Consider the following 26,460-nt stretch of genomic DNA (forward strand, 5'->3'; position numbering starts at 1 on the left):
GGCTGCCACGTAGCGGTCCACCACACCCAGCAGCTCTTCCTGATCCTGCACCCCTTGCATACTCCCGACTTCTTCAGCCAGTCCTGGTCCCCAAAGCTACCCTCGGGTAAGGAGGAAGCGATGGCCAGTGCACAAGGCACTGTGGAGGGAGTGCCTGAACTCCCCCTGCGAGAGCGCCCCTCACGCAGCGCGTCTCGCTGGGGCACCTGCTCCAGGAGCCGCTCCATGCGGCTCAGGCGGCTGTCTCTCCCCCGTGCGGGTGGAGAGACGTCCCCGTCCAACAAGTCGGAAGCCACCGGCCGGACGCTTTTTCAGTAGCTTTACATCCAGCCCTCTGCTCAGGCGCTAGCAGGACTGGGCTCGGCACGGTGTCGGGGATGGCGGAGCGCCCGGTAAGCGGTCCTACCGCCTGTTGCTGCCCCCCCCCCCCCCTGTTGGAGTTGAGCGGGGGACAGGTTTGTTCAAGAGCCTTTGTTTTCTGCCTGTAAAAACAAAGCAGAAGGCTCTCCTGTGAAAGAAACCAGACCTCAGGGTACTTACCTGACGGTCCGTTCTTTCACCCGGTAGCGGGAGCGCCTGACTCCCGATGCGGCCGCTGTTGCACTGCTGAACGCAATGCCGCGCTGAGCGGGCTCTTCACGTAGTCACTCACGTGACTCCGAAGTAAAATTTCCGCAGATTCACCACTCTCTGTGTAAAAAATGATTTTCTCATCTCGGTCCTAAAAGGCTCACCTCTTATCCTTAAACTGTGACCCCTAGTTCTGGACTTCCCCAACATCGGGAATAATCTTCCTGCATCATTTTGTTTCCCTTTCCCCTGACTCTCAGTCTGAAGAAGGGTCTCGACCCGAAACATCACCTATTCCTTTTCTCCAGAGATCCTGCCTGTACCGCTGAGTTCTGTGTCCATCGTAGACATAATGAACCATTCAGACATTCAATAATACTTCTCAATTCAAGAAGATTGCGGCTGAGATTTGCCCTCAGCTCCCATTCACTATCATTCTGTGCCACGATTCTCTTATCTAAAAATCTCTTTGTTTAAGCCTTCCTTGCAGGAAATGTAACATTCTCTCAAAACTGAGCTCATGCAATTTCAGGTAACCATCCTTTACCCAAATCATGGAGTCAATGAAAGTTTTAGTAAAAAGCTATTTCTTGGTCACTTCAATTAGTGACCACAAGATAAGGAAGAGCTCGGACCTCTCTGCTTCTGAAATCATAGGTTTGTTGTAAAAATCGATATATAGGAACTGAACCAAACATGCAAATACAGTGAGTCACACGGACAAAATGAACTTTATGCTACTTGACTTGATATAAGAGAGAAAATGTAAAATAATTTTTTTAATTGGAGAAAGGGCACTGCATCAAATTGAAACACAAATCACCCAGCTTTATTCTGTACTGGAGAATTGGTGCACTACTTTGTCTGTGTTGACTCATGTAGTTAAACCTTTCTTCCCTGCTCTGACTCACGGATGCCGTATATTCTATTTCAGGCTGAGGTGACACAATAGGTTGAGTTCTCTACACCAAGTCTTGTTCACAAACCAGGCCAGCTCTTCGTGCCTTTTGAAAATTTCAAGACATCTCACTTGATCAAATGAGCAATGATAAAGTGCCACCCTTATTGGCAGTAAATGAGAGAGGATTTTAATTGAAAGTGTCCATACTTCACTCGTCGGTACATTGTCACAGCTTCCTTTGTAATCTTACCTCAGCACTTCCTCTGGAGAATTGTATATTAAATGTCTCTGTACTGGCCGAAGCTTACATGGAACCATTTTGTCCACAATGCCTGCAATTGTCTAATAGGATTTGACTGTTAATAAGGCCTTATAATCAAAATGCTTTAAAGAAAGTCTCAACTAGACATCATACCCGATAAACACAGGTGAAAGATGGCCCTATTCTGTTTATTTTCTGTAATTGCTCTTTGTCAATCTTTTTTGGTTTTTATACGAGATATATTATTATTTTGGTTTATTAGGTGAAACTGCCTATGAAATATTCTAAAATCTTCCAACTCACTCTCGACTCTTGTAACTCCGCTGGTCAGGCAGCATCTGTGGAGTACGTGGATAGGTAACGTTTCGAGTTGGGTTCCACCTGAAGAAGGGTTCTGACCCGAAACGTTCCCAGTCCACATCCTCCACAAATGCTGCCTGACCCGTTGAGTTCCTCCAGCATTTTGTGTTCGGCACAAGATTCGTTTTAGTTTAGTTTATTGTCACATGTACTGAGGTAGTCCATCACAGGTGTTCACCTTCCCAGCATTGAAGGGATCTACAGGAACCACTCGGTGGTAGACAAAAATGCAGGAGAAACTCAGCGGGTGAGGCAACATCTATGGAGCGAAAGAAATAGGCGACGTTTCGGGTCGAGACCCTTCTTCGTGATGTGGGGGGGGGGGGGACGGGAAGAAGAAAGGAAGAGGCGGAGACAGTGGGCTGTGGGTGAGCTGGAAAGGGGAGGGGAAAGAACGAGAAAGCAGGGATTGCCTGAAATTGGAGGTCAATGTTCATTCCACTGGGGGTGTAAACTATCCAAGTGAAATATGAGGTGCTGCTCCTCCAATTTATGGTGGGCCTCACTCTGGCCATGGAGGAGGCTCAGGTCAAGTGCTGAGCCACCAGGTGATCAGGTTGGTTATTGCGAACCGAGCAGAGGTGTTGGGCAAAGCAATCGCCGAGCCTATGCTTGGTCTCACCGATGTAGAGCAGCTGACACCTAGAGCAGCGGATGCAATAGATGAGTTTGGAGGAGGTGTAGGTGAACCTCTGCCGCACCTGGAAAGACTGCTTGGGTCCTTGGATGGAGTCAAGGGGGTAGGTAAAGCGACAAGTGTAGCATTTCCTGCGGTTGCAAGGGAAAGTACCAGGGGAGGGAGTGGTTTGGATAGGAAGGGATGAATTGACCAGGGAGTTACTAAGGGAGCGGTCTCTGCAGAAAGCCACAAGGGGAGGAGATGGGAAGATGTGGCCAGTAGTGGGATCCCGTTGGAGGTGGCGAAAATGTCGGAGGATTATTTGTTGTATGTGACGGCTGGTAGGGTGGAAGGTGAGGACAAGGGGGACTCTGAACTTTGAACAAGGGTGATAGAGGAAGCACTCCCTCAGTTGGCTGTGAATATTATCAAAGGCCTACACCACCTTAGTCCCGCTCTCTTCTCACTGTTCCAGGAGCCTGAGAACCATAACCTCCAGTTGAAGAACATCTTCTTCCCATCCAGCATCCTGCACAACCCTGACCACGCCTACCTCACCTCCGAACCACTATGGACTTTGCCTAAAAGTCGCACTATAGATTTGGGCTTGCATTATTATGGTTTCACTTACAGTACCGAGTGTAACTGTGTCTTCTCATATTGTTGCACAATATGTGCCTGCAACGGTGCAGCATGTAAGACTCATTGTTCCAGTCCTGGTACCTGTCACAATTAAACACTGTCGAACTCTTGTACTCATTAAGGTATCAGTTACATTTTCAAACTTCAATTAAACTGGTCAGACTGGATCTCCCACCAGTAAATCCATGCCGGTGATCCCCGATCAATTCCTAACTTCCCAAGTGTTGATTCATCTTGTCCCTCAGGACTCGTTACAATAATTTCCCAACCACTGACGTTAAACTCACTGGTGTATACTTACCTAGCTTATCCCACCGCAAAGATCCATGAGATAACTTTCAGTGATCGGACACCTCGTGTGTGGGCAGTGAAGATTTAAATATCATCGACAAGTATCGGCCCAACAATTTCCTCCCCTGTCTCCCATGTTGATCTTGGATACGTTTAGGAATGTATCTACTTTTAAGACCATAATGACATACCTGGTCTATTGTTTAAGAAGGAACTGCAGATGCTGGAAAATCGAAGGTAGACAAAAATGCTGGCCTTGTTACGAGTGGGGGGATGGGGAGAGAGAGCAGTGTAACGGGATATGGAAGAGACCTTGGTGAGCGCCTCATCTATAGTAGGGGAGGGGAACCCCCGTTCCCTGAAGAATGAGGACATTTCCGATGCCGTGGTGTGCAACACCTCATCCTGGGAGCAGATGCGACGTAGACGGAGGAATTGGGAGTACAGGAAGCAAGGTGGGAAGAAGAGTAGTCTAGATAGCCGTGGGAGTCAGTGGGTTTATAGTGGATGTCGGTCAGAAGTCTATCACCTGCGATGGAGATAGTGAGCTCAAGCAATGGTAGGGAGGTGTCGGAAATGTGTCGACCGCTCACTCCGTAACTCCCTGGTCAATTCTTCCCTTCCCTCCCGCACCACCCCCTCTCCGGGCACTTTCCCTTGCAACCGCAAGAGATGCTACACTTGTCGCTTTACCTCCCCCCTCGACTGCAATCAAGGACGCAAGCAGTCGTTCCAGGTGCCACAGAGGATCGCCTGCATCTCCTCCTACAACCTCATCTGCTGCATCCGCTGCACTAGATGTCAGCTGATTTATATCGGTGAGACCAATCGTAGGCTTGGCGATCGTTTCGCCTAACACCTCCGCTCGGTCCGCATTAACCAACCTGATCTCCCGGTGGCTCAGCACTTCAACTCCCCCTCCCATTCCGAATCCGACCTCTCTGTCCTGGGCCTCCTCCATGGCCAGAGTGAGCACCACCGGAAATTGGAGGAGCAGCACCTCATATTCCGCTTGGGCAGTCTGCACCCTAGTGGCATAAACATTGAATTCTCCAATTTCAGGTAGCCCTTGCTGTCTCCTCCCCTTCTCAGCTCTCTCTCAGCCCTCGGGCTCCTCCTCTTCCTTTTTCCTTTCTTCTCCCCGCCCCCCCACCCTACATCAGTCTGAAGAAGGGTTTCGGCCCAAAACGTTGCCTATTTCCTTCGCTCCATAGATGCTGCTGCACCCGCTGAGTTTCTCCAACATTTTTGTGTACCATGCAACATTACTCACTGCTTTTTCTTACTCTTACTTCAGACTTTAGAGATACAGGGTGGAAATAGACCCTTCGGCCCACCGAGTCCATGCCAACCAGCAATCACCCCATACACTAACACTATCCTATACACTAGAGATAGTGTTAGCATCAGAGGGTGGTGAATCTGTGGAATTATTTGCCACAGAAGGCTGTGAAGGCCATCAGTTGATATATTTAAGGCAGAGATAGATAGATTCTTGATTTGTACATTATGGGGTGAAGGCAGGAGAATGTGGTTAGGAGGGAGAGATAGATCAGCCATGATTGAATGGCGGAGTCAACTTGATGGGCTGAATAGCCTAATTCTACTCCTAATTTAAAAAAAAAGACAATTCAACATTTTCCCGAAGCCAATTTATCTACAAAGCTGTGTGTCCCAGGAGTGTGGGAGGAAACAGGAGCACCTGGAGAAAATCACAGGAAGAACGTACAAACTCCGTAAATAACAGCAGAGTCAGGATCGAACTCACATCACTGGTACTGTGAGGCAGCAACTCTACCACTGTGCCACTGTGCCACCCCTGAAATCAATTCAGTCTCAGTGCATGGAAGAGTTCCTTCTTCAACGCCACAGAAAATGGATGAAGTACAAGCTTTTACTGCTTCTCCTCGTTCCCTCAAATGCAATCTGAACGCTCGACATAGGCAAACATGGAGATGGCACAGCATAGCAGAAGTTGCTGCTGCGACTGCAACGAGACTACATGCCATACTCCCAGTATAACACGACTGTGTGTGACCGTGTTATCAACTTATGAACACGGCTGTGTGGACAAGTACAATACCAACTCCAACTCCAAGTTCACCAGCGATCCCTCTGTTGTTGGCCAGATCAACAACAACGAAGAGATGCAGCACAGGAGAGAGATCAAGACCCTTGTGTCATGGTGTCAGGACAACAACCAGGGGTGTCAAACTCGTGGCCCGCGGGCTGGATGCGGCCCACGAAGGGACGATTTCCCCGATGCCAGAGCGGGCTGCAGCTGTCCCCGGTGCCGGATCGGGCTGTGTATGCGCGTGCACAGCACGATCTGGCGTGCATGAAGTCACATTTTGCCCGTGGCCTAAAATGCGTTAAAATGTGTTTGACACCCCTGACGTAGACCTTAACATCATCACGATGAACAAGCTGGTCATGGACTGAAGGAAATGAGGGGGTGAGCACAATACTATCCTCTTCTACAAGACACAAGGTGCTGGAGTAACTCAGCAGGTCATGCAACATACCTGGAGACCACGGATCTCCACGGCCACTGCTACACATCAATACAAATTACCTACCGCTCTGCCCCTCAACCACATTTCGGGAAATCTGGTCACCTATCTGCCTCTGCTCGCTGCCTACAAACAAAGAGAAGCTGGAGGATCTGGTACAGAGAGTGGTGAAATGCTGGTCAACGGACACGGATGACATCTTACGAGACTGCAGTGAGTCATTGGACTGGTCCACATTCAGGGACTCTGCTGCCAACCTGAATGAGTGCACCACTGCCGTGACTGACTTCATCAGCAAGTGAGTGGAAGACTGTGTGCCAACGAAGCCAGTCCGAGTGATCCGTAAAGCATGGTTGAACGGCAAGGTTAAGGCCAGGTCGGCTGCATACAAGTCTAACAATCCAGAGCGGTACAAGAAAGTCCGCTATGAACTCCGCAAAGCCATCAACGATGGCAAGAGACAATCTCGCAACAAACTTGAGTCCCAGTATCATCACTCGGACACACAGAGAATGTGGCATGGTCTGAATAAGATAACTGGCTACAAAGCAAGGTCAGGCAACATCATTGGTGCGACCCGACCCAGTAAATAGACAGAGTGCTTGGCCGTTTCCTTTGTAACCCCACGGACAAGCTGGCGGGATTATTTGCAGAATCTTTCATCTCTCACTACTCCGTTCTGAGGTACCCACCATCTTCAAGTAGACTGCCATCATCCCAATGCCGAAGAAAAACAAGACCTCATGCCTAAACAACTACCGTCCAGTGGCTTTGAAATCCACCATCATGAAAGGCTAGTTATGCAACGCATTAAATCCAGCCTTCACCCACTGCAGTTCACCTACCACCACAACTGGTCCACGGATGATGCCATCGCCCTGACCCTGCACTCATCCCTAGAACAACTGGACATGAGAGACACCTATGTCAGACTCCTGTTCATAGACTACAGCTCTGCCTTTAATACCATTATATACCATCCAAGCTCATCACCAAACTTGCGGGAATTGGTGTCAGCATTCATCTCTGCAACTGGATCCTTGACTTCCTGACCAAAGACCACAATCAGTGAGCATAGGGGACAAATCATCCTCTACGAGAATCCGCAACACTGGTGCTCCACAAGGCTGTGTTCTCAGCCCCTTCTTTACTCCTTGTGCACCCACAACTGCGCAGCCATTTACAAATCTAATTCAATTTTCAAATTCGCAGGCGACACCAGCAAATAATGATGAGACGGAGTACAGGAAGGAGATTGAGAACCTCGTTTCCTGGTGTTGAGACAACAACCTTTCTATCAATGTCAGGAAGACAAAGGAGTCAGTGATGGACTTCAGGAAGTGAAGCGGTACACACATCCCAGTTTGCACTGACGGTGCTGAAGCAGAGATGGTTGAAAACTTCAAATCCCTTGGAGTCAATATCACCAAAAACCTCTCCTGGACCACCCATATTGAAGCAACGGCCAAGAAAGCACACCAACGCCTCTACTTCCTTTGAAGACTTAAGGGCCTGTCCCACTTGCCGATTGCTGGCATCATTGACTGACGTATCAGTTCACCGAAATAGTCGCGGCGTGATGCGGCGTGACGCGGCGTGACGACGTATTGATGCACGGTGTTTCCACAAGTGTCGCAACATTTTTTTTGTTGCTGCTGGATTTTGAAATGTTCTAAATCTTTTGGAATATGACGCCGGCAGCCCAAAAAAATCGCCAAGTGGGACAGGCCCTTTAGGAAGTTTGGCATGTCCTCTACAACTCTCACCAACTTCTACCAATGCACCATAGAAAGTATTTTATCAGGGTGCATCACAACTTGGTTTGGGAACAGCTCCATCCAAAACGAATTGTGGATGCAGTCCAGACCATCACACAAACCAACCTCCTTTCTATTGACTCCATTTATACCTCACGGACAAAAATAATCAAGGACGAGTCATATCCTGGCCACCGCCTCTTCTCCCCTCACTCATCAGGCAAAAGGTATAGAAGTGTGAAAACGCACATCTCCAGTCTCACGGTTTTGTTTAAGAAGGAACTTCAGATGCTGGAAAATCGAAGGTAGACAAAAATGCAGGAGAAACTTAGCAGGTGAGGCAACATCTATGGAGCGAAGGAAATAGGCAAGGTTTCGGGTCGAAACCCTTCTTCAGACTGATGTGAGGGTGGGGGAGGGGGGGGGGGCGGGAAGAAGAAAGGAAGAGGTGGAGCTAGAGGGCTGAGGGAGAGCTGCGAAGGGGAGGACAAAGTAAGGACTACCTGAAATTGGAGAAGTCAATGTTCATACCGCTGGAGTGTAAACTGCCCAAGCGAAATATGAGGTGCTGCTCCTCCAATTTACAGTGGACGTCGCTCTGGCCATGGAGCAGGCCCAGGACAGAAAGGTCAGATTCGGAATGGGAGGGGGAGTTGAAGTGCTGAACCACCGGGAGATCAGGTTGGTTATTGCGAACCGAGCGGAGGTGTTTGGCGAAGCGATCGCCAAGCTTACGCTTGGTCTCACCGATGTAGAGCAGCTGACATCTAGAGCAGCGGATGCAATAGATGAGGTTGGAGGAGTTGCAGGTGAACATCTGCCGTACCTGGAAAGACTGCTTGGGTCCTTGAATTGAGTCAAGAGGGAGGTAAAGCGACAAGTGTAGCATTTCTTGCGGTTGCAAAGGAAAGTGCCCGGGGAGGGGGTGGGAAGGGTGGGAAGGGAAGAAATTAATCAGGAGTTATGGAGGAGCGGTCTCTGCGGAAAGCAGGCAGGGGAGGAGATGGGAAGATGTGGCAAGTGGTGGGATCACGTTGGAGGTGGCGAAAATGTCGGAGGATTATTTGTTGTATGTGATGGCTGGTAGGGTGGAAGGTGAGGACAAGAGGGACTATGCCCTTTTTATGAGTGGGGGGATGGGGAGTAAGAGCAGAGTCACTGGGTAAAGAAGAGACCCTGGTGAGAGCCTAATCTGTGGTAAAAGAGGGGAATCGCCGTTCCCTGAAGAATGAGGACATCTCCGATGCCCTGGTGTGGAACACCTCATCCTGGGTGCAGATATGGCGTAGACGGAGGAATTGGGAGTTGGGGATGGAGTCCTTACAGGAAGCAGGGTGGGAAGAAGTGTAGTACAGATATCCATGGGAGTCAGTGGGTTTATAGTGGATGTCGATCAGTAGTCTATCACCAGTCTGAGTATCTCCAGGCTCAGGGACAGTTTCTTCCCAGCTGTTATCAGGAAACTGAACCATCGTACCAACAACCAGACAGCAGCGATGAACTACTATCTACCTCATTGGTGACCCATGGACTATCCTTGATTGGACTTTGCTGGCTTTACCTTGCACTAAACGTTATTCCCTCATCATGTATCTATACACAGTAAATGGCTCGATTGTAATAATGTATTGTCTTTCCACTAACTGGTTAGCACGCAACAAAAGCTTTTCACTGTACCTCGGCACACGTGACAGTAAACAACTAAACTAAACTAAATTAAGTGACATTTCAAAGTGCTGGAGTAACTCAACGGTCAGGCAATGTCTCTGGAAAACATGGGTAGTTGACGTATCGTGTTGTGACCCTTCTTCAGACTCCAACTAAAATCAAATCACAGTCTAAAGAAGATACCATTTAATCAGGGGGACATTCAGACTGGTTGGAGAACTAGGGAGCTTTTTTGTTTAGTTTCGTGACCCAACACAGAACTACCTGAATTTTTAACATATTGTGTAGAAATATTATATAAATCATACCTGAAACTCATCAAGACCAAAACCTGCACATTTTTAAGAAATATGAGAAAAACCTCAAATTTTCTGAGTAGTAATTGCCCAATCAATGCACATTTGACATTGAGGTCGGACGCAAATTGGCCAATCCGGTGCTTTGTTTTATGGTCGCTAGGCAGCGAGGACGCTGGGATCATGGCTGCCTCCTCATTACATCAATAGCAAGGTTTCCAAGGATAAAGGTAATGCTAACCTTGTTAATAACTGTTTTTCATTTACCTTTATAATGTTATAATGTGTACTGGTAAATAAAAATGATAAATAATAAATGTAGAGTTAGGGCTAGGATTAGGGTCAGTCTGTCTGTTAGTCTGTCTGTCTGTCAATCTGTCGGTCGGGCCGTCAGTGATGAGCCTTGGGCCGGGCCACTGCCAGGAGGTGAGGGTTGGGCAGTTGGGTGGTGAGCGTTGGCCCCCCAGGAGGTGAGCGTTGGGCAGTTGGGTGGTGAGCGTTGGCCCCCCGGGAGGTGAGGGTTGGGCAGTTGGGTGGTGAGCGTTGGCCCCCCAGGAGGTGAGCGTTGGGCCGGGCCTCCAGTGAGTGCTGCGAGGAGTCAATTGGGCTGTTGCAGCAAGCGAGCGGGTGGTCTGATGGAGCCAGCGCTATCGGGGTGCTGAAGGCGGCCCGGGCGACGTGCAAGGCAGTGCTGCCCCCCTCCATCGCCACCACCAGAATGGCATGCTGGCCGAGATGGACGCGCTGCAGGGCCACACATACGGAGCCCGCAGCCGGTCCCAAAGCGTCTCCAGCTCCAGCCTTGGGCAGCTCTGGGAAGGGGGGGGGGGGGCAAGTTAGGGTTAGGTATTTTCCTGCCTTAGCCTTCCCCCAGCCTGGCACTGCCCCAGTCCCACTATGGCCGTGACCCCCACTCTGCACACTGGCAGTCAGTGGGGTTCAGTAAACGGGAGAACCCAGAAGAACTGCTCTGACCTATTAATTAGGCTGGTTCAAGAGGACCTCTGCGGCAGTCTCATTCAAAAAAAAACCTCACAATTATATTCATTATATTATTTTTATAGAATACAATTATACATAATTATATATGATTACAGTCATATTCACAAGTCATATATATATATATATATATATATATATATATATAGATGGTATAATAATATATAGTTAAATAGATTGCAACACGGAAATAGGCTCCCCATAGTGTAATATGGGCATTGGACACTAGATGGCGATTACTTTTCTGATATCATTTTCTAATTAGTTTAATTAATTAATGTGCAACGTTTGGCAATGACGAGTTATAACTTCCTTCTCAATTATAGTTCATCTAAATCTGTGCAAAATTTCATGTAGTGGGTCCCGAAAATGGATTTCTAGACACATTTTTGCTGCTCGGCCCACAGCCTAGAGGGATGGAGAGAGGGTGAAGTTAGAGAAGTCAATGTTCATACCGCTGGATTGTAAACTACCCAAGTGAAATATGAGGTGCTGTTCCTCTAATTTGCACTGGGCCTGAAAGGCCAGATTGGGAATGAGAAGGGGAGTTAATGTGTTTACCAAGCGGGACTGAGGCGGACTGAGCGGAGGTGTTCAGTGAAACGATCGCCGAGCTTGCGCTTGGTCTCGCCGAGGTATAAGAGTCCACACCTGGAACAGCAGATAATGTAGATGAGGTTGGAGGAGGTGCAAGTGAACCTCTGCCTTGAATGGACTCGAGCTAACAATGATTTATTCTACATTTTCTTTGAACAGCATCTCCTTTGATGTTTTGATTTCTCACCTTACCCTTCCTTACCTCTGTATCTCCCTCTCCCCTGACTCTCAGTCTGAAGAAGGGTCTCAAACCGAAATGTCACCCTTTCCTTCTAACCAGAAATGCAGCCTGACCTGCTGAGTTACTCCAGCATTTTGTGTCTATCTTCGGTGTAAACCAGCATCGGCAGTTCCTTCCTACACAAAGTATAGTAAGTACAGAGTAAAGAAGTTCTTCTGCAGTTGTATAGGGCTCTGGTGAGACCACATCTGGAGTATTGTGTACAGTTTAGGTCTCCTAATTTGAGGAAGGACATCCTTGTGATTGAGGCAGTGCAGTTCATGAGATTGATCCCTGGGATGGCGGGACTGTCATATGAGGAAAGATTGAAAAGACTAGGCTTGTATTCACTGGAGTTTAGAAGGATGAGGGGATATCTTTTTTTTTAAAATAATTTTATTTATTAGAAGTACAATACAGTGGTACCTTTTTACAGGTTCTCAAAATTATGTTAACATATTACATTCTCTGTACAACTTCCTCTTTTTTTCTTGTCTTATAGAAATATATACAATTATAAAAGGACTGAACAAGCTAGATGCAGGAAAAATGGTCCCAATGTTGGGCGAGTCCAGAACCAGGGGCCACAGTCTTAGAATAAAGGGGAGGCATTTAAGACTGAGGTGAGAAAAAACCCAGAGAGTTGTGAATTTATGGAATTTCCTGCCACAGAGGGCAGTGGAGGCCAAGTCACTGGATGGATTTAAGAGAGAGTTAGATAGAGCTCTAGGGGCTAGTGGAATCAAGGGATATGGGGAGAAGGCAGGCACGGGTTATTCATTGGGAACGATCAGTCATGATCGCAATGTATGCTGCTGGCTCGAAGGGCCGAATGACCTCCCCCTGCACCTATTTTCTATGTTTCCATGTTTCTATAGCTTCATTTTGACTTTGTTGTGCAAGAGCTTTCAGGAGGAAAATAAATAAAAATCAGATCTAAAGAATATTTGAAGGTAAGTCAATTTGTTAGATCTTTTTTCTTCTTTTTAACGGGCTTAGCTAGATTAATAATAATAATAATAAATTTTATTTATGGGCGCCTTTCAAGAGTCTCAAGGACACCATTAAGTGATCTAAGTGATCTAATTTGTCAGGTAAGTCTATATCCTTTTTCCTTGAAATCAATTTTAGTTTTGTTTAAAGATACGTGGAAACATGCCCTTCGGCCCACTGAGTCCGAACCGACCAGCGATCCCCGCACATTCACACTATGCTACACCCACGAGGGACAATTTCTACATTTGCCAAGCCAATTAACCTACAAACCTGTACGTCTTTGGAGTGTGGGAGGAAACCGAAGATCTCAGAGAAAATTAATTATGATCCATTCCTTAAAAATTCTGTGATTAATTTCCAATTTTTTTGAACAAAAATAAAATGAAATAAATGTTGCAATTGCTGCAAGGCCTATAACACAATTGGCCAAGTTTCAGGGGCTGAGTATCTGACAGACAGACACGATTGAATTCCCAGTCTAGTCCCCTGCCCCCTTCCTCTGGAAATGAAGTGAAAAATAATCAGGAGATTCTCAGAGAACACGCTCTGCTCAAAAATATATCGACCAGCAAATCCCACTAGTTGAGATTGACGTATGATTTCATTGAAACAAGATGCCAGCGAACTGTTCTGTATGCTGCTGCGTGTTTAGGGTGACAAGGCATTGTACTTTTCCACAGATGAAATTGAAGAGGGTCACATCACAAGATTTTGTTTTAAATACAGACTTGCGTACACTGTCAATTTAAATGAGTGCAAATGACTTGCAATCAGTTACACAGCAGTTACCAGATTAGTCACTTTTCCAACAGGATTCAGAGATTTTGAGATCCATCTTTGAATGGATGGGATTTACTGATATACCGCTCCCTTGACCTACATGAATTGAATTGAATGATACAGCATGGAAATGGCCCTTTGCCGATCATCGATCACAATCATTCACATTAGTTCTATGTTACTCCACTTTCTCATCCACTCGCTGCACACTAGGGGCAATTTACAGAGGGCCGATTAACCCTCAAACAGAGGCCTCACCTTCGTTCCCTTCCGTCCCCACCTCAATGAGTCCTGGGCCCGCCACGACATAGAGCTTTTCTTCCGTCGGGAAGGAGTCCTCACCACCCAGTGATGACCCCTTCTCCCATCTCCACCGGTCCCCCTCTTCTTGGACTCCCCAGAACGGCCTTCTCTCTAGCCTGCCGGTGTGACATCAACCATCGCATCTTTTCCACACTCCTTACTTACTCTAACCTCTGAATGTACAGCCCTCCGCTCACTCTGCAGCAACCCCAACATTATAAACCCACCGACAAGGGAGGTGCCGTGGTAGTGTGGCGCGCTGACCTCTACCGGGCTGAGGCCAGGCGACAACTCTGACACCTCCTCCTACTTATCCTTGGACCATGATCCCACAGACGAGCACCAGGCCTTAATCTCACACACCATTACTGACTTCATCACTTCTGGCTGTCGGACTTCCACTGCCTCCAACCTTATCGTTTCCCAGCCCCGCACAGCCCCTTTTCACCATCTGCCCAAAATCTACAAACACAACTGCCCTGGCAGACCCATTGTTTCTGCCTGCTCCTGTCCCATGGAAATGATTTAAACTACATCCTATCCCCCCTGGTCGAATCTCTCCCAGCCTATGTCCAAGATACCTCACATGCCCTTTGTCTCTTTAATGACTTCCGCTTTCCTAGCACCCACTCCCTCATCTTTACTATGGGCGTTCAGTCACTCTACACCTTCATCCCACACCAGGAAGGCCTAAAAGCCCTCTGCTTCTTCCTCGACCGCAGAACCTTCCAATTTCCCTCTACTAACACTCTACTCCGCCTAGCGGAGCTGGTCATCACCCTCAACAACTTCTCCTTTGACTCCTCCCACTTCCACCAAGTCCAAGGTGTAGCTATAGACACCTGCATGGGCCCCAGCTATACCTGCCTCTATCCACTATCCACATTTTCCCATCTCCACCACTTTCCGTCTTCGGCAGTGACCATTCCCTCTGCAACTCCATGGTTAACTCATCCCTTCCCACCCAAACCACCCCCTCCCCAGGTACCTTCCCCTGCAACCGCAGAAGATGCAACACCTGTCCCTATACCTCCTCCCTCGACTCTGTCCAGGGACCCTGACAGTCCTTTCAGGTTAGGCAGAGGTTCACTTGCACCTCCTCCAACCTCATCTACTGTATCCGTTGTTCAAGATGTGGTCTCTTATACATCAGCGACACCAAACGCAGACTGGGCGATCGTTTCGCGGAACACCTTCACTCAGCCCGCATGAACCTACCTGATCTCCCGGTTGCTGGACACTTTAATTCTCCTTCCCATTCCCACACCGACCTTCCTGTCCTCGATCTCCTCCATTGTCAGAGTGAGGCTAAACACAAATTGGAGGAACAGCATCTCATATTTCGCTTGGGCAGCTTACAGTCCAGTGGTGTGAATATTGATTTCTCTCACTTCAGGTAGCCCCGGCATTCCCTCTCTCTCTCTTCCTCCCCCACCCAAGTCGCACTGGTTTCTCATTTTCACCCAACACACAACCTGTTTCCTTTATCATCGTAACATTTTTCATTGTTCTTTATCTCTCCACATCACCGTCTATATCTCTCGTTTCCCTTATCCCGAACCAGTCTGAAGAAGGGTCTCGACTCGAAACATCGGCCATTCCTTCTCTCCAGAGATGCTGCCTGTCCCACTGAGTTACTCCAGCTTTTTGTGTCTTTCTTCAGTTTAAACCAGCACCTGCAGTTCCTTCTTACAAAACCCTCAAACAGCCACGTCTTTGGGAGCACCTGGAGGAAATCCACGTGGTCACAGGGAGCACGTGCAAACTCCGCACAGACAGCACCTATGGTCAGGTTTGAACCCAGGTCTCTGGCGCTGTGCTCTAAATTTGGAAACAGCTCCATCCAAGACCACAAGAAATTGCAACGAATTGTGGGCGCAGCCCAGTCCATCACACAAACCAACCTCTTTCAATTGACTCCATTTATACCTCACGCTGCCTCGGCAAGGCCAGCAGCATAATCAAGGACGAGTTGCACACTGGCCACTCTCTCTTCTCCCCTCTCTCATCAGTCAAGAGGCATAGAAGTGTGTAAACGCACACCTCCAGATTCAGGGACAGTTTCTTCCCAACTGTTATCAGGCAACTGAACCATCCTATCAACAACTGGAGAGCAACCCTGAGCCACCATCTATCTCATTGGAGACCCTCGGAATATCTTTAATTGGACTTTAAAGGACTTTATCTTGCATCAAACATTATTCCCTTGATCACGTATTTGTACATTGTGAATGGCTCCACTGCAATCACATATAGCCTTTCCACAGACTGATTAGCAGGCGGCAAAAGCTTTTCACGGTACCTCGGTAATAATAATAATAATGGATGGGATTTATATAGCGCCTTTCTAATACTCAAGGCGCTTTACATCGCATTATTCATTCACTCCTCAGTCACACTCGGTGGTGGTAAGCTACTTCTGTAGCCACAGCTGCCCTGGGGCAGACTGACGGAAGCGTGGCTGCCAATCTGCGCCTACGGCCCCTCCGACCACCACCAATCACTCACACACATTTACACACATTCACACACAGGCAAAGGTGGGTGAAGTGTCTTGCCCAAGGACACAACGACAGTATGCACTCCAAGCGGGATTCGAACCGGCTACCTTCCGGTTGCCAGCCGAACACTTAGCCCATTGTGCCATCTGTCGTCCCAACGTGCGCCATCGGTACACGTAGCAATAAACCAATTGCAACCAAACTATGCCCGTTGCACCACTGGACCGCCCGTTACTCTTCAGAGCAGTTTTGTGGTATTTAAATCAAGAGTGTTTAATTAACATATGTACCGACAACAGAATAATGAAAATGTTACTGGCAGGAGTGTAACAGTTCCATAAATACAAAGTACACGGATAGTTTTTATTGTGAGGAGTGCGTGGGAAAGTGGGATAACAGAGCTAGTGTGAATGGGTGACTGATGGTCATCGTGGACTCGGTGGGCCGAAAGACCCATGCTGTATCTACACACTAAAACATCAAAATGCATGTTTGCCTGGAAACTGGATCCTCAGGCATCCATTTTGTATGAGCAAGCTGCAGATGAGTGGGATTTTCTCCAGGTTAGAATGCCCTAGTAATGGGGTCTGGGTACATTCAGCCTGGCTGGGAAACCAGAAGGTCATAAGGAATAAGAGTAGAATTAGGCCATTTGGCCCATCATGTCTACCCTGCCATTCGACCATGGCTGAGCTATCTCTCCCTCCTCACCCCATTCTCCTGCCTTCTCCCCATAATCTCTGACATCTGTACTAATCCAGAATCTATCTATCTCTCCCTTAAAAATATCCACCGACTTGGCCTCCACAGCCGTCTGTGGCAAAGCATCCCACAGATTCACCACTCTCTGATTAAAGAAATTTCTCCTCATCTCCTTCCTAAAAGAAGCCAGCCTGGACACTTCCATGGCCATTTCACCCATCACCTCTGACATTCTCAGCGGGTGGAGCAGCATCTATGGAGCAAAGGAAATAGGCAACGTTTCGTCCCGAAACGTTGCCTATTTCCTTCGCTCCATAGATGCTGCTGCACCCGCTGAGTTTCTCCAGCACTTTTGTCTTCCTTCAATTTTCCAGCATCTGATGTTCCTTCTTAAACACCTCTGACATTCTTCCAGCAGTACACCCTCACTTAATGAAGTAATCTGTGACTCAACGCTCATTTCTGCCCTCATTGATGATAAGCCTGGAGCTAAAGGTGCAAACTTAGATCTTAGTTGTGCAATTGCACAATTTCTTCCTAAACATCTCGTCTGCGCCACTGCGAAATCTCCTCAAGGTAGCCTACTTTGCAGAGGCTCCCCTCCTCTCTCCGGCAGGTTCTGCAACATCCTCTCTCGCTGCTCCCCCCTCTGTGATTCCTCCTGCTCTCTGAATCTACCACCACCTTTTCATTCATTTGTTCTATATCCTCTACATCTCTGACTCTCCCTCTCCCCTGACTCTCAGTCTGAAGAAGGGTCTCGACCTGAAACGTCACCTATTCCTTTTCTCCAGAGATGCTATCTGACCCGCTGAGCTATTCCAGCTTTTTGTGTCTATCTTCGGTTTAAACCAGCATCCGCACTTCCTTCCTCCACAGCATATCACTGTATTGGGTTTTTATTTCATTTGTTTAAAGGGTCACTCTGCCAACATTGCCACATCTACCAGGAGACTTCACAACTCACTGCAGGCTGCTCCAAAACCTACCACAGTCTACACATTATACTTCCAGGGAGATCTCTCCAGCATCTTGCTGCCCTTGTGGAGATTCCACTGGTAGTACCATGGGATGGGTGATTGGGGACTTGTGCAAGTCGATGCCCATATCAGGATGCCAACTGTCATGATCTTCACTGTCCAATGGTGGACATCTACAATGAACAATGTGGTCATCGGCTCAAGCATACCAAGCCCACCATGACAGATATATGTATCATTCTCTGGGAAGACCCTTATCTACAGTATACTTTAGACTTTAGAGACACAACGCTGAAACAGGCCCTTCGGCCCACCGAGTCCACGCACTAGGGACAATTTACAATTTACAGAAGCCATTTAACCTAGAAACCTGTGCATCTTTGGAGTGTGGGAGGAGACCGAAGCACCCAGAGAACCCACGCAGGCACAGAGACAATGTACAAACTCTGTACAGGCAACACCCAGAGTCAGGATCGAACCAGGGTCTATTTTAGTTTAGTTTAGTTTACAGATACAGCTCAGAAACAGGCCATTCGGCCCACCTAGTCCACACCGACCAGCGATCCCCACACTATCCTACACACACTAGGGACATTTTACAATTTTACCGAAGCCAATTACCGGAGCACCTGGAGAAAAACCCACGCAGGTCACGGAGAGAACGTACAAACTCCGTACAGCCAGCACACGTAGTCAGGATCGAACCAGGGTCTCTGGCACTGTAATGCAGCAACTCCTCCTCTGCGCCACCGTGCTGCCCTTATATGGCCTGAGTGACGCCCAGTTTGATGCCCACTCTGTAATTGTCATTCCAAGTTGATCTCTCCATTATCTCACAATTTGCAACTGGCAGCAGCATCCGAGTGTAAGCCAAAGCTTCCTGTGACGTACGTCGAGATCTAAACAGTTTTGATTCCAATGAGGAAGAGATTACATCTCAAGTAATGGGATTTGTGAACATTACTGGCTTCTACACGATCAGATAGACACAGAGTGCACCTATGTGCCCCAAATGACTCTCAAGAATAACCTAAACCATTTCTTCAATGACAGGTGGTGGTGAATCATCTAACAAATGTTTCGCACAGTTAAGGCCAGGGACTCTAAATCAGAGTTGCAGCCTTCTTCCTGATAGACAATAGACATTAGACATTAGATGCAGGATTAGGCCATTTGGCCCTTCGAGCCAAATTGAATCATGGCTGATCATCCCCAATCAGTACCCCGTTCCTACCTTCTCCCCATATCCCCTGACTCCGCTATTTTTAAAAGCCCTATCTAGCTCTCTCTTGAAAGCATCCAGAGAATCAGCCTCCACCGCCCTCTGAGGCAGAGAATTCCACAGACTCACCACTCTCTGTGAGAAAAAGTGTTTCCTCATCTCCGTTCTAAATGGCTTACTCCTTATTCTGAAGAAGGGTTTCGGCCCGAAACGTCGCCTATTTCCTTCGCTCCATAGATGCTGCTGCACCCGCTGAGTTTCTCCAGCAATTTTGTGTACCTTCCTTATTCTTAAACTGTGGCCCCTGGTTCTGGACTCCCCCAACATCGGGAACATGTTTCCTGCCTCCAGCGTGTCCAGGCCCTTAACAATCTAATTCTTTAAGATCAGTTGATCTTGACATCATGTTCGGCATGGACATTGTGGGCCGAAGGGCCCGTTCCTGTGCTGTACTGTTCTATATTGCAACAGCACTGCCCGAATTAGAACAGTACATCAATACTGCCCAACCCTCTGAGTTTCTCCAGCACGTTGTGTTTTGTTCAAGATTCCAACATCTACATCGTGACCCTTCATCCTAAAACACAAAGTGCTGGAGTAATTCAGCCGGTCAGATAACATTTCTGGTGACCATGGATAGGTAACGTTCAGGTTGGGACCTTTCTTCAGACGTTGTGGTGTGCTGGGTAGGGGGAGATGGTTGGGAGAGGGGAGGAGCAGGACTAAGTGTGGCTTGTAATAAGGGAACACAAGCGAGGGGGGGGGAAGGGGAGGTTGATCGGTAGATGGTTGGAAAAGTATGAGATAAGAAGCATGCGTTGTGCTGCCAGAGCAAGGAATGTTCATGCATCAGCTTCACTCTCCAGGAATGAGCCAGTCGGAAGCAGTCCATTCAGGCTAATCCCCTTTGCTGCATTTGACCCAGATCCCTCTAAATTTTTCCTACCCATATATCAGTTGAAATGTCTTTTAAAAGTCATAATTGTATCCGCTGCTGTAGTTTCCTTTGACAGCTCATTCCAGATCCAAACTACCCCCTGAGTGAAAAGGTTGCCCCTAAGGTCCCTCTTAAAGCTCTCCCCTCAAGTCTGTGCCCTCTAGTTTTAGAATTCTCTGCCCTGAGAAAATGACGGTGAGCATCCACACTATCCACACCCCTCATGATTTGTACCTCAGTAAGGTCACCCTTCAGCCTCCTACACACCAAAGGTTGAAGTCCCAGCCTGTCCAACCTCTCTCCCTGTAACTCAAGCCCGCAAGCCAAGGTAACAGTATAGGAAGGAACTGCAGATGCAAGTTTATAACAAAGATAGACACAAAATGCTGGTGTAACTCAGCGTATCAGGCAGTAAAAGCCCTGTCCCACAGTACGAGTTCATTCCAAGAGTTCTCCCAAGTTTGCCCTGATTCGAACTCTGAGATTTACGGTAATGGCCACTCGTCGGTACTCGGGGCTCTCGTGGACATTTATCATCATGTTGAAAAATCTTCACGAGTCTTCCCGTGCTTACCTGCCTTTAGCGAATCTTCCCGAGTACCTGCCGTTAACGTTATGAGACGCTAAGAGACGTCCCCGAGCTCCAACCTACCCGCTACGTTCATTCTCCGTGCTTACCACGAGTTTGATTTTTTAAATCTCGGGAGAGCTCTTGGAATGAACTCGCACCGTGGGACAGGGCTATAACTCTGGAGAAAAAGAATAGGTGACATTTTGGTTTGTAACCCTTCTTCAGACAAAAGAACTACTTCAGACATGCCGCCTGACCCACTGAGTTACTGAAGTATTTTGAGTGTAAGCCCAGTTAAAATCCTGGTGAATCTCTTCTGCACTCTATCCAATTTAATGACGTCCTTCCTGTGTCTGGTTGACTAGCACAACACACAATGCTCCAAGTGTGGTCTCACCAACGACTTGTACAGATGCATCATGATGCCCCAACCTTTGAGTCATAGCGTCAGAGTCATCGAGTAATACAGCATGAAAACTAGCCCTTCGGCCCAACTTGCCCACATCAGCCAACATGTCCCAGCTACACTAGTCCTACCTGCCCATATTCCTCCAAACCTGTCCTATCCATGTACCTGCCCAATTGTTACTTAAACATTGGGATAGTCCCTACCTCGACTACCTCCTCTGACAGCTTGTTCCACACACCCACCCTCCTTGGTGTGAAAAGGTTACCCCTCGGATTCCTATGAAATCGTTTCCCCTTCACTGTGGCACTGTATACACTTCCCATTGAAGGCAAGCATGCCCAACACCATCTTCAATCAGGAAGCACAAAATAGGATGTGTGTCAGATTAACGTGATGTGTGTTTGAAGGCCGTTACACTCAGTGGGCTGAAGGGCCCATTTTCATGCTGCACAATTCTCTGAATCATTCGTTTTTTTTTTTAGTTTTTGGAGATACAGTGCGGAAACAAGCCCATCGGCCCACCGAGTCTACACCGACCAGTGGTTAACACGATCCTACACACACTAGGGACAATTTACAATTATACCAAGCCAATTTACCTAGAAACATGTACGTCTTTGGAGTGTGAGAGGAAACTGAAGATCTCGGAAAAAAACCCACGCAGGTCACGGGGACAACGTACAAACTCCGTACGGACAGCACCCAGGAACGAACCGGGTCTCCGGCGCTGCATTCGCTGTAAGGCAGCAACTCTACCGCTGCGCCACTCTCAATTTGTTAATATTAAGTCGTAGTGGCTTGTGTTAAACTACTTTGGGGAACACAAAGTCTCTAAACTCTCAACTAAACTCAAAAGATGTATTTTTACAGTCTGGCTCTTTCCAATTGCGTGATAGTTGTAGCTGTCGACTATTGCTTCTGGGAGCACCTTGTTAAAATTGGTATCACTGGAAAAAGTAGAATATTTCCATTTTATTCCGCCTTTACACTACAAGAATCATTAAATCAATATATTACACTGGAAACAAAGGAACACGTTTTAACTTCCTGCTGTGATTTTGTTTTATTTATGTCTTCACTGATGAGTACTAGAGAACCCTAAACAAAATATTTGCATTTTCTCACAAGCATGAAAGCAGGGCATTGTTGAGGCTGTTGTCACATTACCACACGTTGTACAGTATGACTGTTTTACTCATTAATAAGTTATTGTTTGTGTGGGCCGTGGGCTCCTCTACAAAGAACACCTCCTCCATATTCATGAAAGGATTGACACAAGCAGCTTCTCATCTCCGATTCACCATGTACCACAGGAATACATCTTTACCTTGCATTTATCTGTGCAATATGTTGACAACATCTGATCAATTGTTTCATTTGTGGGGAGCTGGGTTAGTGGGAGTAGTTTGTGCACTTGTTTAATAATGACTCTAATTGGAAATTCCTCAGCTTTTATCCTCAGAATCCCGATTTAAATAGATCAGTTAAACTTTGTTATTGAATTGAGAAAGACTATCAGCCTGACCCGCTGAGTTACTCCAGCTTTTTGTGTCTATCTTCGGTTGAAACCAGCATCTGCAGTTTCTTCCTACACAAAACTCCCAGGGAATCCTCTTACATTTAAGATTTATCTGGATATAATTTACTGAATTTAAAAAGCAGGAGATTATTGCATGCATTTTCAAAAACAGCCCAAAAGCTCTGCATGTTAGTTTAGTTTAGCGTAGAGATACAGCGCGGAAACAATTGACTCTTTTGAGGGGAGTTGGTTTAGTGAGTGTGGGTTACGGACTTGTTCAACAATGACTTTAATTGGAAATTCCTCTGCTTTCATCCCCGGAATACCGATTTATGGAAGATAGACATAGAAAGCTGGAGTAACTCAGCTGGTCAGGCAGCATCTCTGGAGAGAAGGAATGGGAGATTTCAGGTCGAGATCCTTCTTCAGACCGAATTATGGATGTGGATCACATATGGTGGGCGGCGCGACTCTCGTCAGCAGCGGCCTCTGCAGTCCGTCTGCGTTTTTATTATTTTATGTCTATGTTTTTATGTAGTTTTTGTTATTTTTTGTTGGGGTATGTGTGTGGGGGGGTGGGGGGGGTGGGAGGGAGGGGGTAACTTTTAAATCTCTCCCTGCACGGGAGACCCGACCTTTTCTTTGTCGGGTCTCCGTTGTCGTTGGGGCTGCAACGAGGAGCGGCCTCCAACAGGAAGACCGGGGGCTCTGGTGCCAAGTACTCACCTCACCGTCGCGGAGCTGGCCGAGTCCAGAGCGGGTGGAGCGGTGGTGGAGCGCTGCTGCGGCCCGACCTCCGGAGGTTCGGAGGCTGCAACTGCGGGTCTGGCGGACGGCGGCACCGGGAGCCCGCGGGTCCCTGGAGGGAGACCGCTTTTCAGGGCTCCCGCAACGGCGACTTCTCCCGCCCGAGTTGCGGGGTTGAAGAGCTCCTGGAGCGGGGCCTTGCACCATCACCCCGCGCGGCTTGGAATGGCCGGGGGCTCTAACATCAAGAACCCGGTGTGCGACCTTGCATCACCCGGCGTGGCTTTAATGGCCGCGGGACAATTCGCCATCGCCCGCCGGGGGCTTTGACTTTGACTCTGACATCGGGGGGGAGAGTGCAGTGGAGAGATAAGTTTTTTTGGCCTTCCATCACAGCAATGTGATGGATGTTTATGTAAATTATGTTGTGTCTTGGGTCTATTTGTTTGTAATGTATGGCTGCAGAAACGTCATTTCGTTTGGACCTCAAGGGGTCCAAATGACAAATAAATTGTATCGTATCGTATCGTATCGTATCGTATCGTATCGTATCGTATGACAGGCGGAGGACATTCATTAACTTGGCATCATGCTCGGCACGGATATTGTCGGCTGAGGGACCTGTCCCTGTGTTGTATTGTTTAGTGTTCTTGGATCCATCCATGCTGCAGTCTTCATGAATATATTTTGAACACATGTCCCCTCTATTACTGAGTTGTTCCTAGGAACTTACCTTTCGAGCTGTTCTCATTCCCCTAATGCTGGCAAACTGACACTAAAGCACAAAGGCAGTTTTTGGAGCACCAAGTTGGAGCAATTCCAAGCACCCCAGATATGTTGCTGTATCGTGTCCATTTGCTAGCTTCAGGGCAATTTCCCTCCGTCTCATGCCAACTTTCCAGCAGCACCAACATCTTTAATGAGAGGTCAGGCCGCGGAGAAAATGGGTTCACTGCAATCAATGCTGAAAACTACTCGCAGCGATCAGGAGGTAAAACGGGAACTATCGATCCGCGTGCCAGCAATTACTGGTGAAAGAGGGCATCTCAGAGCTACGATTAAAATATACCAGTGAACAAAACCGATACAGAAAGTCGAACAATATCTGTCATAATAAATCTCAGGTGTTCATTCCTAGACTCGAAATAGAACACAATTAGCATTCATCTACAATATCAAATAATGAATTGTGATTCATAAGCAGATCATTTTTGTTCCTAACCATTTGCAAACTTTTTATTTTAGTTTTTTTTAAAGAGAGATATAGCATGGGAACAGGCTCTTTGGCCCACCGAGTCCATGCCGACCATCGATCATCCGTTCACTGGTTCTATATGATCTCACTTTCTCATCCACTCCCCGCACACTGGGGGCAATTTTACCATGGGCCAATTAACCTCCAAACCCGCACGTCTGTGGGATGTGGGAGGAATCCGGAGAACCTGGAGGTAGCCCACTTGGTCACAGGGAGAACGTGCAAACTTCATACAGACAGCACCCGAGGTCAGGATCGAACCTGGGTCTCTCCTGCTGCGAAACTCTACAGCCAAACCAGTCTTTGGGTCCTACAAAAAGGGCATCTCCTTCAAGTTTGAGGGCTGCAGGTATATTTTGCCCTGATGGAGAGCTAAAGTGCATCTCATCCTACAACAGGTCCTGAGTTATTATGGAGACCTTCTCTCCATTTTAGGGGGTTGTTCGGGTTGATATTCAAGTGACATGTGGTGGATCATCCTTCTCTGAGACAGGCTTTCCTTTTGCCATCTGAGAGATGAAGACATTATGTAAAAAAGGAAAAAATAGGCTTGGATTCACACATTAGCTTTTACAATACGATACCATATAACTTTATTTATCCCAGGAGGGAAATTTGCTATGGAGTCCCAAAGCAAAGTGCAGTCACTATGATACACCAACCTACAATATACTTGAGGAAATGGGGAAGTCAAATTACATATCGCAGGCAGCCACAAACAGCAGGAAATATATCTATCCAAATCACGATTTTGTGAAAGGATTGAAAGAACAGCAAGATAACTCTACTGTTATTCCACAGATGATGAGGTGGGATATGCTGTTCTATTTGTAAGCCAAATGTAGCCTGATTTAACATTCTAAGGACAATGCCTCCATTTGTGTTCAACTCTCTCAATCCTGCACTGGAGCATCAAACCCTGGATCAAATGGTTTTAGAATGTAGAAGAGTACAGCACAGGAACAGGCCCTTCAGCCACCTATGGCCACACCGAACATGATGCCAAATTAAACTAATGCTCTGCACATTCTCTGCACATCCAAGTGCTATCGAAAAGATTGTTAAGGGTTTGGACACACTAGAGGCAGGAAACATGTTCCCGGTGTTGGGGGAGTCCAGAACCAGGGGCCACAGTTTAAGAATAAGGAGTAAGCCATTTAGAACGGAGACGAGGAAACACTTTTTCTCACAGAGAGTGGTGAGTCTGTGGAATTATCTGCCTCAGAGGGCGGTGGGGGCAGGTTCTCTGGATACTTTCAAGGGAGAGCTAGATAGGGCTCTTAAAAATAGCGGAGTCAGGGGATATGGGGAGAAGGCAGGAACGGGGAACTGATTGGGGATGATCAGCCATGATCACATTGAATGGCAGTGCTGGCTCGAAGGGCCAAATGGCCTACTCCTGCACCTATTGTCTATTGAAAAGCCCCTTAAACACCACTGTCGTATTTTCTTCCAATGTGTTCCAGGCACCCACCACCTTCTGTGTGAACAAATTTGTCTCGCACATCTTCTTTAAACATTCCTCCTCTCACCTTATAGCTGTGCCCACAAGTCTTTGACATTTCAACCATGGGAAATAAGTTCTGGAAGTCTAGCATGATTCACATAATTTGTTAAACTGCTACTAAGTCTCCCATCAACGGTACTAGAGAAACCAACACATGTGTGTCCAACCTCTCTCTGTCGTTTAATACCCCAAATGCAGGCAGGCACCTCCTCTGCACCCTTTCAACTGTCCAGATTTAAACCTGCATTCAGAGACGTGGTCTCAGCTGATACGATCTATAGATGAGATGGGCTTTATCACAAATTGCTAACTTTATAGTCTTCACCAAGTGAGTTT

At 47.4% G+C, this 26,460-nt stretch overlaps 1 protein-coding gene across 1 annotated transcript in view; it reads right to left on the reverse strand.

The window, feature by feature from the left end:
- Nucleotides 1-26,460, reverse strand: part of insc (INSC spindle orientation adaptor protein) — a 216,735-nt gene that overhangs the window by 92,096 nt on the left and 98,179 nt on the right. The gene's annotated exons all lie outside the window — the stretch shown is intronic.

Source organism: Amblyraja radiata, chromosome 20, assembly GCF_010909765.2.
Source record: "Amblyraja radiata isolate CabotCenter1 chromosome 20, sAmbRad1.1.pri, whole genome shotgun sequence".
NCBI classification, from domain to species: Eukaryota; Metazoa; Chordata; class Chondrichthyes; order Rajiformes; family Rajidae; genus Amblyraja; species Amblyraja radiata.